A 14,872-nucleotide genomic window follows, 5' to 3' on the forward strand; every position below is an offset into this window, starting at 1 on the left:
AATACTCTATCCCTGTCTAATGAATACTCTCTCCCTGTCTAATGAATACTCTCTCCATGTCTAAAGAATACTCTCTGTCTAATGAATACTCTCTCTGTCTAATGAATACTCTCTCTCTGTCTAATGAATACTCTCTCCCTGTCTAATGAATACTCTCTCCCTGTCTAATGAATATTCTCTATCTCTGTCTAATGAATACTCTCTCCCTGTCTAATGAATACTCTCTCCCTGTCTAATGAATACTCTCTCTCTGTCTAATGAATACTCTCTCTCTGTCTAATGAATACTCTCTCTCTGTCTAATGAATACTCTCTCTCCCTGTCTAATGAATACTCTTTCCCTGTCTAATGAATACTCTCTCTCTGTCTAATGAATACTCTCTCTGTCTAATGAATACTCTCTCCCTGTCTAAAGAGTACTCTCTGTCTAAAGAATACTCTCTCTCTCTGTCTAATGAATACTCTCTCTCTGTCTAATGAATACTCTCTCTCTGTCTAATGAATACTCTATCCCTGTCTAATGAATACTCTCTCTCTGTCTAATGAATACTCTCTCTGTCTAATGAATACTCTCTCCCTGTCTAAAGAGAACTCTCTGTCTAATGAATACTCTCTCTCTGTCTAATGAATACTCTCTCTGTCTAATGAATACTCTCTCTCTGTCTAATGAATACTCTATCCCTGTCTAATGAATACTCGCTCCCTGTCTAATGAATACGAATATGAATTTTGACTCTGTCAATCACCACATTCTTATTGGCAGTCTCGACAGCCTTGGTTTCTCAAATGATTGCCTCGCCTGGTCAACCAACTACTTCTCTGATAGAGTTCAGTGTATCAAATCCGGGGGCCTGTTGTTCGGACATCTGATAGCCCTATGGGGGTGCCACAGGGTTCAATCCTCGGACCGACTCTCTTCTCTGTATACATCAATGATGTTGCTCTTGCTGCTGGTGATTCTCTGATCCACCTCTACGCAGACGACACCATTCTGTATACTTCTGGCCCCTCTTTGGACACTGTGTTAACTAACATCCAGACAAGCTTCGATACCATACAACTCTCCTTCCGTGGCCTCCAACTGCTCTTAAACTCAAGTAAAACTAAATGCATGCTATTCAACCGATCACTGCCCGCACCTGCTTGCCCGTCCAGCATCACTACTCTGGACGGCTCTGACTTAGGATACGTGGACAACTACAAATACCTAGGTGTCTGGTTAGACTGTAAACTCTCCTTACAGACTCACATTAAGCATCTCCAATCCAAAATTAAATCTAGAATTGGCTTCCTATATCACAACAAAGCATCCTTCACTCATGCTGCCAAACATTCCCTCATAAAACTGACCATCCTACCGATCCTCGACTTTAGTGATGTTATCTATAAAATAGCCTCCAACACTCTACTCAACAAACTCGATGCAGTCTATCACAGTGCCATCCGTTTTGTCACTAAAGCCCCATACACTACCCACCATTGCGACCTGTACGCTCTCGTTGGTTGGCCCTCTCTTCATACTCGTCGCCAAACCCACTGGCTACAGGTTATCTACAAGTCTCTGCTAGGTAAAGCACCGCCTTATCTCAGCTCACTGGACACCATAGCAGCACCCACTTGTAGCACGCGCTCCAGCAGGTATATCTCACTGGTCACCCCCAAGGCCAATTCCTCCTTTGGTCGTCTTTCCTTCCAGTTCTCTGCTGCCAATGACTGGAACGAACTGCAAAAATCTCTGAAACTGGAGACTCATATCAATTCAATTAATTTCAAGGGGCTTTATTGGCATGGGAAACATGTGTTTTTTACAAATGTCATATATATATATATATATATATATATATATATATATATATATATACAGTGTTGTAACAATGTACAAATGGTTAAAGTACACAAGGGAAAATAAATAAGCATAAATATGGGTTGTATTTACAATGCTGTTTGTTCTCACTGGTTGCCCTTTTCTTGTGGCAACAAGTCACAAATCTTGCTGCTGTGATGGCACACTGTGGAATTTCACCCAGTAGATATGGGGGTTTATCAAAATTGGATTTGTTTTCAAATTCTTTGTGGATCTGTGTAATCTAAGGGAAATATGTCTCTCTAATATGGTCATACATTGGGAAGGAGGTTAGGAAGTGCAGCTCAGTTTCCACCTCATTTTGTGGGCAGTGAGCACATAGCCTGTCTTCTCTTGAGAGCCATGTCTGCCTATGGCAGCCTTTCTCAAAAGCAAGGCTATGCTCACTGAGTCTGTACATAGTCAAAGCTTTCCTTAAGTTTGGGTCAGTCACAGTGGTCAGGTATTCTGCCACTGTGTACTCTCTGTTTAGGGCCAAATAGCATTCTAGTTTGCTCTTTTTTTTGTTAATTCTCTCCAATGTGTCAAGTAATTGTCTTTTTGTTTTCTCATGATTTGGTTGGGTCTAATTGTGCTGCTGTCCTGGGGCTCTGTGGGGTGTGTTTGTGTTTGTGAACAGAGCCCCAGGACCAGCTTGCTTAGGGGACTCTTCTCCGGGTTCATCTCTCTGTCGCCAGGACTACCTGATATGATGACTCCTTGCTGTCCCCAGTCCACCTGGCCGTGCTGCTGCTCCAGTTTCAACTGTTCTACCTTATTATTATTCGACCATGCTGGTCATTTATGAACATTTCAACATCTTGGCCATGTTCTGTTATAATCTCCACCCGGCACAGCCGGAAGAGGACTGGCCACCCCACATATGCTCTCTCTAATTCTCTTTCTTTCTCTCTCTCGGAGGACCTGAGCCCTAGGACCATGCCCCAGGACTACCTGACATGATGACTCCTTGCTGTCCCCAGTCCACCTGGCCGTGCCGCAGCTCCAGTTTCAACTGTTCTGCCTTATTATTATTCGACCATGCTGGTCATTTATGAACATTTGAACATCTTGGCCATGTTCTGTTATAATCTCTACCCGGCACAGCCAGAAGAGGACTGGCCACCTCACATAGCCTGGTTCCTCTCTAGGTTTCTTCCTAGGTTTTGGCCTTTCTAGGGAGTTTTTCCTAACCACCGTGCTTCTACACCTGCATTGCTTGCTGTTTGGGGTTTTAGGCCGGGTTTCTGTACAGCACTTTGAGATATCAGCTGATGTACGAAGGGCTATATAAATAAATTTGATTTGATTTGTAGGTGATGGCTTTGTTATGGAAGGTTTGGGAATCGCTTCCTTTTAGGTGGTTGTAGAATTTAACGGCTCTTTTCTGGATTTTGATAATTAGTGGGTATCAGCCTAATTCTGCTCTGCATGCATTATTTGGTGTTCTACGTTGTACACGGAGGATATTTTTGCAGAATTTTGCATGCAGAGTCTCAATTTGGTGTTTGTCCCATTTTGTGAAGTCTTGGTTGGTGAGCGGACCCCAGACCTCACAACCGTAATGGGCTCTATGACTGATTCAAGTAATTTTAGCGAGATCCTAATTGGTATGTTGAATTTTATGTTCCTTTTGATGGCATAGAAGGCCCTTCTTTCCTTGTCTCTCAGATCGTTCACAGCTTTGTGGAAGTTACCTGTGGTGCTGATGTTTAGGCCAAGGTATGTATAGTTTTTTTGTGTGCTCTAGGGCAACAGTGTCTAGATGGAATTTTTAATTGTGATCCTGGCAACTGGACCTTTTTTGGAACACCATTATTTTGGTCTTACTGAGATGTACTGTCAGGGCCCAGGTCTGACAGAATCTCTGCAGAAGATCTAGGTGCTGCTGTAGGCTCTCCTTGGTTGGTGATAGAAGCACCAGATCATCAGCAAACAGTAGACATTTGACTTTGGATTCTATTAGGGTGAGGCCGGGTGCTGCAGACTTTTCTAGCGCCCGTGCCAATTCGTTGATATATATGTTAAAGAGGGTGGGGCTTAAGCTGCATCCCTGTATCACCCCAGGACCCTGTGTGAAGAAATTTGTGTGTTTTTTGCCAATTTTAACCACACACTCGTTGTTTGTGTACATGGATTTTATGATGCCGTATGTTTTACCCCCAGCACCACTTTCCATCAATTTGTATAGCAGACCCTCATGCCAAATTGAGTCGATAGCTTTTTTGAAATCAACAAAGCATGAGAAGAGTTTGCCTTTGTTTTGGTTTGTTTGGTTGTCATTTAGGGTGTGCAGGGTGTATACATGGCCTGTTGTACGGTAATTTGGTAAAAGACCAATTTGACATTTGCTCAGTGCGTTGTTTTCATTGAGGAAATGTACGAGTCTGCCTGTTAATGATAATGCAGATGACTTTCCCAAGGTTATTGTTGACGCATATTCCACTGTAGTTATTGGGATCAAATTTGTCTCCACTTTTGTGGATTGGATTGGGTCAGTGAGTGAGTGAGTGATATATCTCCCCCTTACTAGCTTTAAGCACCAGCTGTCAGAGCAGCTCACAAATCCCTGCACCTGTACATAGCCCATCTATCTACCTACCTCATCCCCATACTGTATTTATTTATCTTGCTCCTTTGCACCCCAGTATCTCTACTTGCACATTCATCTTCTGCATATCTACCATTCCAGTGTTTAATTGCTATATTGAAATTACTTTGCCATCATGGCCTATTTGTTGCCTTAACTCCCTTATCTTACCTCATTTGCACTCACTGTATATTGACTTTTTGTTTTCTTTTGTTCTACTGTATTATTGACTATGTTTTGTTTATTCCATGTGTAACTCTGTGTTGTTGAATGTGTCAAATTGCTATGCTTTATCTTGGCCAGGTCGCAGTGGCAAATGAGAACTTGTTCTCAACTAGCCTACCTGGTTAAATATAGGTGAAATAAAAAATACAAATACAATAATAATCTCTCTCTGTCTAATGAATAATCTCTCCTTGTCTAATGAATACTCTCTCTCTGTCTAGTGAATACTCTCTCCCTGTCTAATGAATACTCTCTCTCTGTCTAATGAATAATCTCTCCCTGTCTAATGAATACTCCCTGTCTAGTGAATACTCTCTCCCTGACTAATGAATGCTCCCTCCCTGTCTAGTGAATACTCTCTCCCTGACTAATGAATAATCTTTCCCTGACTAGTGAATACTCTCTCCCTGTCTCATGAATACTCTCTCTCTGTCTAATGAATACTCTCTCTCTATGTCTAATGAATACTCTCTTCCTGTCTAGTGAATACTCTTTCTCTGTCTAGGGAATACTCCCTCCCTGTCTAATGAATACTCTCTCCCTGACTAGTGAATACTCTCTCCCTGTCTCATGAATACTCTCTCCCTGTCTAATGAATACTCTCTCCCTGTCTAATGAATGCTCTCTCCCGGTCTAGTGAATACTCTCTCCCTGACTAATGAATACTCTCTCCCTGACTAGTGAATACTCTCTCCCTGACTAATGAATACTCTCTCACTGTCTAGTGAATACTCTGTCTCTGTCTAAAGAATACTCTCTCCCTGACTAATGAATGCTCTCTCCCGGTCTAGTGAATACTCTCTCCCTGACTAATGAATACTCTCTCCCTGACTAGTGAATACTCTCTCCCTGACTAATGAATACTCTCTCCCTGTCTAGTGAATACTCTGTCTCTGTCTAAAGAATACTCTCTCCCTGACTAATGAATACTCTGTCTCTGTCTAAGGAATACTCTCTCTCTAATGAATACTCTCTCTCTGTCTAATGGATACTGTCTCCCTGTCTAGTGAATACTCTCTTCCTGTCTAATGAATACTCTCGCTCTGTCTAATGAATACTCTCTCTCTGTCTAATGAATACTCTCTCTCTCTGTCTAATGAATACTCTCTCCCTGTCTAGTGAATACTCTTTCTCTGTCTAGTGAATACTCCCTCCCTGTCTAATGAATACTCTCTCCCTGTCTAATGAATACTCTCTCCCTGACCAATGAATACTCTCTCCCTGTCTAATGAATACTCTCTCCCTGTCTCGTGAATACTCTCTGTCTAATGAATACTCTCTCCCTGTCTAATGAATACTATCTGTCTAATGAACACTCTCTCCCTGACTAATGGATACTCTCTCCCTGTCTAGTGAATACTCTTTCTCTGTCTAATGAATACCCTCTGTCTAATGAATACTCTCTCTCTGTCTAATGAATACTCTCACCCTGCGTAATGAATAGTCTCTCTCTGTCTAGTGAATACTCTCTTCCAGGGAGCTGGTAGGTTGAGGCAGTGAATGGTCTCCATGAGTTGGTTGGTATCCATGGGTTGGTTGTGTGCGTGTGTGTGTGTGTGTGTGTGTGTGTGTGTGTGTGTGTGTGTGTGTGTGTGTGTGTGTGTGTGTGTGTGTGTGCGTGCGTGCGTGCGTGCGTGCGTGCGTGTGTGTGCGTGTGTGTGTGTGTGTGTGTGTGTGTGTGTGCGTGCGTGCGTGTGTGTGTGTATTTAAGCCAACACTTAGAGTGCTGTGTAGTTTCTCCACTGCAAAGTCCTATGATTATTGAGGTTCTTAATATTGAACGGTGTCTGCTGCCCTTTGAACTTCCTGTTGTCTGGACCCTGGTGGTCTCATTTAATGATGGATGACTAATATCAATGCCAGAGAACCATTAAGAGGTACAGATGAACCCGTTGGAAGCTGGTCGAAATTGAAGCAATGCTCAAATTCACTTACACTATGAGTGTAAGAGAGAGATGTCAAGAAAGAGAGACAAACACAAACTCACACAGGCAGTCTCCTTGAAAAAGGCGAATCCCCAGAGTAAAGTTTGTGTGCAGCACAGCACAGCATAGCTACATGCAGTAACAGTAACATTGCTGATCTGACAGGCTAGGTCTCCCAGTCCCCTTTCAGCGTCAGTGGGGAAACCAATCATCTCCCGGCTGTGACCACCCCTCCCCTAAAACAGCCTGGCTCCTGTTCAGTAGGCAAGAAATAGGACAAAACATTTTCATACAGAACAGACTACCTGAACTTGCATTTTCTATTGCATTTCCTTTCGTTTGCTTGCTCTTCCCTTACAGAAGCAACGTTACGGCTATTTTCAGAAACATGTTTTCCCCCAGTGAAATGGGCTGTCAGGCGGTGATTAGCAGTTGTCATGGGTTACAGCTTGAATCCACTTCAGCAAAATAGCGGGCAGCTCTTGGTTGAGGACATCGGCCTCATCTCCCTTTCGCATTCGTAACCTTTCACTCACTCACTCACTCACTCACTCACTCACTCACTCACTCACTCACTCACTCACTCTCACTCACTCACTCACTCACTCACTCACTCACTCACTCACTCACTCACTCACTCACTCACTCACATTCTCTCTCGCTCTCTTTCTCACTCACTCATTCACTCACTTGGCCCCTCTCTCTCTCTCGTTCTCTCTCAATTCAATTCAAGCGGCTCTTTTCTGGATTTTGATAATTAGCGGGAATCGTCCTGATTCTGATCTGCATCCATTATTTGGTGTTACACGTTGTAAACAGAGGATATTTTTTGCATGCAGTCTCTCTCTCTCTCTCTCTCTCTCTCCTCCCTCCTTCATTCTCTCTCTCTCCCTCCCTCCTTCATTCTCTCTCTCTCTCCCTCCCTCCTTCATTCTCTCTCTCAACATCTCCCTCCCTCCTTCATTCTCTTCTCCTCCCTCCCTCTTCCTCACTCCTTGACATCCCTCCCTCCCTCTTGACAACCTCCCTCCCTCTTGACATCCTCCCATTCCCTCCCTCCCTCCCTCCCTCCCTCCCTCCCTCCCTCCCTCCCTCTCCTCTCCTCTCCCTCCCTCCTCTCTTGACATCAGACATCACCTCCCTCCCTCCCTCTCCTCCCTCACTCTCTTCTCTCTCTCTCTCATCTCACTCTCTCTATCTCTCTTCATCTCTCTCTTCATCAGACTCACACTCACCTCTGTATCTCCATCTCTCACCTCTCCATCCTGTTGCTCCCTGTCTATCCATATCCCTCTTTGACATCCCCTCACTCCCCCTCACTCTCTCAGATCACTCTCTTGACAACTCTTCTCTGACATCAGATATCACATCTCACTCTCTTGACAGGCTCTCACTCTCTCAGAGGAGACATCAGGACACTCTCTTGTGCATCTCAGCATCTCAATCTCTTGACATCAGACATGACACATCTCATGATGCCAGATATCACATCTCACTCTCTGACTTGACATCTCATCTCCATCTCCATCTATCACACACTCTCTTGACATCAGACATCACATCTCTCTCTTGATATCAGATATCACATCTCACTCTCTTGACATCATCACATCTCACTCTCTTGACATCAGACATCATCTCACTCTCTTGACATCATCATCTCACTCTCTGACTCAGATATCATCTCACTCTCTTGACATCAGATATCACATCTCACTCTCTTTGACATCTCTCTCTCTCTGTACTCCATCCTGTTGACATCTGTTTGGGACTGGGGGTGACATGGGACATCAGACATCACATCTCACTCTCTTATCTTGACATCATATCACTCTCTTGACATCAGACATCACATCTCACTCTCTTGACATCAGACATCACATCTCTCTTGACCACATGACAACAGTGACCAGATATTTGACATCAGTCACTTGACATCAGACATCACATCTCACTCTCTTGACAACATCTCACTCTCTTGACATCAGATATCACATCTCACTCTCTTGACATCAGACATCACGTATCACTCTCTTGACAACATCTCACTCTCTTGACATCAGATATCACATCTCACTCTCTTGACATCAGACATCACATCTCACTCTCTTGACATCAGACATCACATCTCACTCTCTTGACAACATCTCACTCTCTTGACATCAGATATCACATCTCACTCTCTTGACATCAGACATCACATCTCACTCTCTTGACATCAGATATCACATCTCACTCTCTTGACATCAGATCTCACTCTCTTGACATCACATCTCACTCTCTTGACATCAGACATCACATCTCACTCTCTTGACATCAGACATCACATCTCACTCTCTCTTGACATCAGACATCACATCTCACTCTCTTGACATCAGATATCACATCTCACTCTCTCTTGATATCAGATATCACATCTCACTCTCTCTTGATATCAGATATCACATCTCACTCTCTTGACATCAGATATCACATCTCACTCTCTTGACAACATCTCACTCTCTTGACATCAGATATCACATCGCAATCTCCTGGTATCAGATATCACATCGCACTCTCTTGATATCAGATATCACATCTCACTCTCTTGATATCGGATATCACATCTCACTCTCTTGATATCAGATATCACATCTCACTCTCTTGATATCAGATATCACATCCCACTGTCTTGATATCAGATATCACATCTCACTCTCTTGATATCAGATATCACATCAGATATCACATCGCACTCTCTTGATATCAGATCTATCTTGACATCAGATATCACATCTCACTCTCTTGACATTCACATCTCACTCTCTTGATATCAGATATCACATCTCACTCTCTGGTATGATATCAGATATCACATCTCACTCTCTTTGATATCAGATATCACATCTCACTCTCTTGATATCAGATATCACATCCTCACTTGATATCAGATATCACATCTCACACTCTCTTGACATCAGATATCACATCTCACTCTCTTGATATCAGATATCACATCCCACTGTCTTGATATCAGATATCACATCTCACTGTCTTGATATCAGATATCACATCTCACTCTCTTGATATCGCACCTTCACTGACTCTCTTTGACCCTTTGCCTCTTTCTCCATCTCTCTCTTTCTCACATGTTCACTTTCTTCCTCTCTCCATCTCTCTCTTTCTCACATGTTCTCTTTCTCCATCTCTCTCTTTCTCTTAGTTCTTTTGCAACAGATGGACCAAGTTCTGTGAGGCTCATGCTGTGGAGGAGTCATGTGTGATTGGCGGAGGGAGGAAGGAAGGAAGGAAGGAAGGAAGGAAGGAAGGGAGAGAGTGAGGGAGGGAAGGGAGGAGGGAGGGAAGGAGGAGGGAAGGACATAGCGGATGAGGTGGGAACGAGCAGGGCTTGATCCGGCGATGCTCAGCTTCTTCCTTCCTTCCCCACGGTTCTCTGACCGTAGCTCACACCGCTGGAGGGGTGGCTCTGGCCGTCGCATCACTTGCAGTTCCAGGTGATTGGAGGAAAAACACATGCGTGACGAGGAAGAGGGTAGCAGTGAAGGAAGTTTTTTTCTTTTTTGTTCTTCCTCCAATCCAAATCCGTGGCATATGTTCCATGGCAGCTTTTCTTTTTGTCTTGTCACCGACAAGTCAGTATAATCAAACTAACTATAGTAAAACAACGGACTTTTCGGACTGTGATGTTTATAATAAACACAGAGCCCGAAAGTACATGCTGAGACTAGGGTTGAGTCTGTTGGTGAAAAAGGATCTTCGCTCAAAATTAGACTGTACTGTAGTGTACTGACGCCAGTCCACTGGTTTCTACAGCCAGGAAGAAAAGGAGTTCACCCAGAGGGTATGGCATGGGGATTTGTTTCTGAATCCTAGTAAAAAAAAAGACCTTGGAGAGCACCCCATAGACCATGTAAACAAGACATTTCCTGAAAAATATTGCCCATTTGAAAAAGTCATATCCACTTTATTTTCCTGTCCTAATATTCAGCTTCAGACTTATCCTGTCCCTGGCCATTTGCCTTCCTACCCAATCTACCTTTTTGTTGGAGGGACCAGAGGAAAAAAAGCCTGTTTTCAGCCTTACTGGAAGATTTAAACCCGGCTTATCTTCCCTGGCTCCCTAGCGTTGCCTCCCGACACAACTCACTGTCATCCCCTTGGAGAAACTCCATTGGGCCACTATTGAGCACGGCTGGACTAATCGAAGGCCCCAGCAGCCCCCTTGTTCTGTTTGTTAATGATGACCCCCCCTCCTGCTCACTGTCCTCCTCTCCCCCTCACCCTCTCTTCCTCAGAGCTCACTCGATGACATTGATTCCCCCCATCCTGGGAGTCAGACCAGCTGAAGAACATCTCGTCCCCCCCTGCCGCCATTCCTCCACCCCCCGCCATCCCTCCATCTCCCTCTGGCTCACCATATTTTCTACTGTAGATGAGCTTCTGCTTCATTTACATAACAGTAAAAGTGACTGGTATAGTACGTGCATAAGGAGGGGCCTTGCCCAGAACACAGACTGTACCAAGGACACAGGCAGAGGAGGGGGGAGAGCTGCCTCATCAACCATCAGTCACTTCTCTGCTCTCCCCCCTCCAACCCTTTAGAGTGTATTCTTCCATCCCTTTCCTAATGTGTCTTGTTCAGCAGCAATAGGAGATAGCTATGAAGGCTGAAGGTACAACAAGATGAAAGAAAGAAGGGGGGGTGGGGGATGTCTGCTGGATTTGTCAATTTGTCGAGCATGCATCTGCCGTGCGCTACCTCAACAGAAGCTGTGACATTAAAAGACCATTTGTTCATGAATTCATAATACATGTTGTTGAGTGTACTATACTATTTATACTGCTCCTTCACTACAATCATCTGGTCCTTTCTGCTCACAGAACAACTTTACTGGCGGGTTCGAACCAACCAGGCAATCTGGCTGTGGTACTACTTTACAGATGTTCACTTAACAATCCTTCATGTTACCCAAACGCTGTCAAGTTAACCTCCCACACTGGTGTCTCTTCTCCTCCTCTATCTCTCACTCCATCTCCCTATAACCCCTCCTCCTCCTCTCTCTCACTCCATCTCCCTATAACTCCTCCTCCTCCTCTCTCTCACTCCATCTTCCTATAACCGCTCCTCCTCCTCCTCTCTCTCACTCCATCTCCCTATAACCCCTCCTCCTCCTCCTCTCTCTCACTCCATCTCCCTATAACTCCTCACTCCATCTCCCTATAACCCCTCCTCCTCTCTCTCTCACTCCATCTCCCTATAACCCCCCTCCTCCTCCTCTCTCTCACTCCATCTCCCTATAACCCCTCCTCCTCCTCTCTCTCACTCCATCTCCCTATAACCCCTCCTCCCTCCTCCTCTCTCTCACTCCATCTCCCAATAACCCCTCCTCCTCCTCTCTCTCACTCCATCTCCCAATAACCCTTCCTCCTCCTCTCTCTCACTCCATCTCCCAATAACCCTTCCTCCTCCTCTCTCTCACTCCATCTCCCTATAACCCCTCCTCCTCCTCTCTCTCACTCCATCTCCCAATAACCCTCCTCCTCCTCTCTCTCACTCCATCTCCCAATAACCCTTCCTCCTCCTCTCTCTCACTCCATCTCCCTATAACCCCTCCTCCTCCTCTCTCTCACTCCATCTCCCTATAACCCCTCCTCCTCCTCTCTCTCACTCCATCTCCCAATAACCCTTCCTCCTCCTCTCTCTCACTCCATCTCCCTATAACCCCTCCTCCTCCTCTCTCTCACTCCATCTCCCTATAACCCCTCCTCCTCCTCTCTCTCACTCCATCTCCCTATAACCCCTCCTCCTCCTCCTCTCTCTCACTCCATCTCCCTATAACCCCTCCTCCTCCTCTCTCTCACTCCATCTCCCTATAACCCCTTCTCCTCCCCTCTCTCACTCCATCTCCTAATAACCCTTCCTCCTCCTCTCTCTCACTCCATCTCCCTATAACCCCTCCTCCTCCTCCTCTCTCTCACTCCATCTCCCTATAACCCCTCCTCCTCCTCTCTCTCACTCCATCTCCCTATAACCCCTCCTCCTCCTCTCTCTCACTCCATCTCCCTATAACCCCTCCTCCTCCTCTCTCTCACTCCATCTCCCAATAACCCCTCCTCCTCCTCTCTCTCACTCCATCTCCCTATAACCCCCTCCTCCTCCTCTATCTCTCACTCCATCTCCCTATAACCCCTCCTCCTCCTCCTCTCTCACTCCATCTCCCTATAACCCCTCCTCCTCCTCTCTCTCACTCCATCTCCCTATAACCCCTCCTCCTCCCTCTCTCACCCATCTCCATCTCCATCTCCCCTCTCCCTCCATCCCCTCCCTCCCCTCCCCCTCCCCTCCCTCTCCCCTACCCTCCCCTCCCATCCCCCTCCCTCCCCTCCCTCTCCCCTCCCCTCCCCTCCCATACTCCCCCAGTTTGGTATATTAATCTGGCTCATTGTGAAAGGCTCCATTGTTTCATCAGACAAGCCCCATAAAGTACCATTAAAGATGTATCACTGACTAATGTTTTCCATTGTTGAGCACCTCCAGGAAGAGAAGAATAACTGATTCCTTTCCAAGCCACTTGCAGTCACTTCCCTACACCCCCCCCCATCCCACCCCTCTTCTCCATCCTTCCCATCCTCTAGCTCGTAGTCTTCCAGGAGTCACAGCTCATCAGAGCTCCCACTGCATGACCATTTATTTCAGAACGGGGCCCCCAGAGCCGTGGCACTATTTTTTACATTATTTTGTCAAATGGTGCTGCTGAAGAACAAACAAGGTAATGTTTCTGTTCTGTACATTGTATTTTCTCCGGGCAAGACTCTTTCCCACAGTTTCTGTGTCTTGACCATTATCTCAAACTCAATCAAGAATGATTGGCGGCAGGGTGATTGTCGGCTAGTGGTTAGAGCATTGGACTAGTAACTGGAAGGTTGCAAGTTCAAACCCCCGAGCTGACAAGGTACATTATTATTATGTCGTTCTGCCCCTGGAAGTGAAGATGGGCCCTCGCTGTATCATGTGCTGCCGTTTGTATCGTGTGTACAAACAGCAAGGGTACTAACTCATCCTTCATCCTACAGGCAGCATAGTGGTTAGAGCGTTGGACCAGTAACCGAAATGTTGCTAGATCGGGACAAGGTAAAAATTTGTCGTTCTGCCCCTGAACAAAGCAGTTATCCCACTGTTCCTAGGCCATTGTTGTAGATAAGAATTTCTTGTTAACTGACTTACCTAGTTAAACGAAAATTAAATAAAATGTAAAAATTTATTAAAACTTCATCACTGAGAGTGTAGTTTCAGCTGTAGTCCATGCACTGTGGGTGGAGTTTCAGCTGTAGACCATGCACTGTGGGTGGAGTTTCAGCTGTAGACCATGCACTGTGGGTGGAGTTTCAGCTGTAGACCATGCACTGTGGGTGGAGTTTCAGATGTAGAACCTGCACTGTGGGTGGAGTTTCAGATGTAGACCCTGCACTGTGGGTGGAGTTTCAGATTTAGACCCTGCACTGTGGGTGGAATTTCAGCTGTAGTCCATGCACTGTGGGTGGAGTTTCAGCTGTAGTCCATGCACTGTGGGTGGAGTTTCAGCTGTAAACCATACACTGTGGGTGGAGTTTCAGCTGTAAACCATGCACTGTGGGTGGAGTTTCAGATGTAGACCCTGCACTGTGGGTGGAGTTTCAGATGTAGACCATGCACTGTGAATGGAGTTTCAGATGTAGACCCTGCACTGTGGGTGGAATTTCAGCTGTAGTCCATGCACTGTGGGTGGAGTTTCAGATGTAGACCATGCACTGTGGGTGGAGTTTCAGATGTAGACCATGCACTGTGGGTGGAGTTTCAGATGTAGAACCTGCACTGTGGGTGGAGTTTCAGATGTAGACCCTGCACTGTGGGTGGAGTTTCAGATTTAGACCCTGCACTGTGGGTGGAATTTCAGCTGTAGTCCATGCACTGTGGGTGGAGTTTCAGCTGTAGTCCATGCACTGTGGGTGGAGTTTCAGCTGTAAACCATGCACTGTGGGTGGAGTTTCAGATGTAGACCCTGCACTGTGGGTGGAGTTTCAGCTGTAGTCCATGCACTGTGGGTGGAGTTTCAGCTGTAAACCATGCACTGTGGGTGGAGTTTCAGATGTAGACCCTGCACTGTGGGTGGAGTTTCAGATGTAGACCATGCACTGTGAATGGAGTTTCAGATGTAGACCCTGCACTGTGGGTGGAATTTCAGCTGTAGTCCATGCACTGTGGGTGGAGTTTCAGATGTAGTCCATGCACTGTGGGTGGAGTTTCAGATGT

Source organism: Oncorhynchus masou, chromosome 31 (assembly GCF_036934945.1).
Source record: "Oncorhynchus masou masou isolate Uvic2021 chromosome 31, UVic_Omas_1.1, whole genome shotgun sequence".
Lineage (NCBI taxonomy): Eukaryota > Metazoa > Chordata > Actinopteri > Salmoniformes > Salmonidae > Oncorhynchus > Oncorhynchus masou.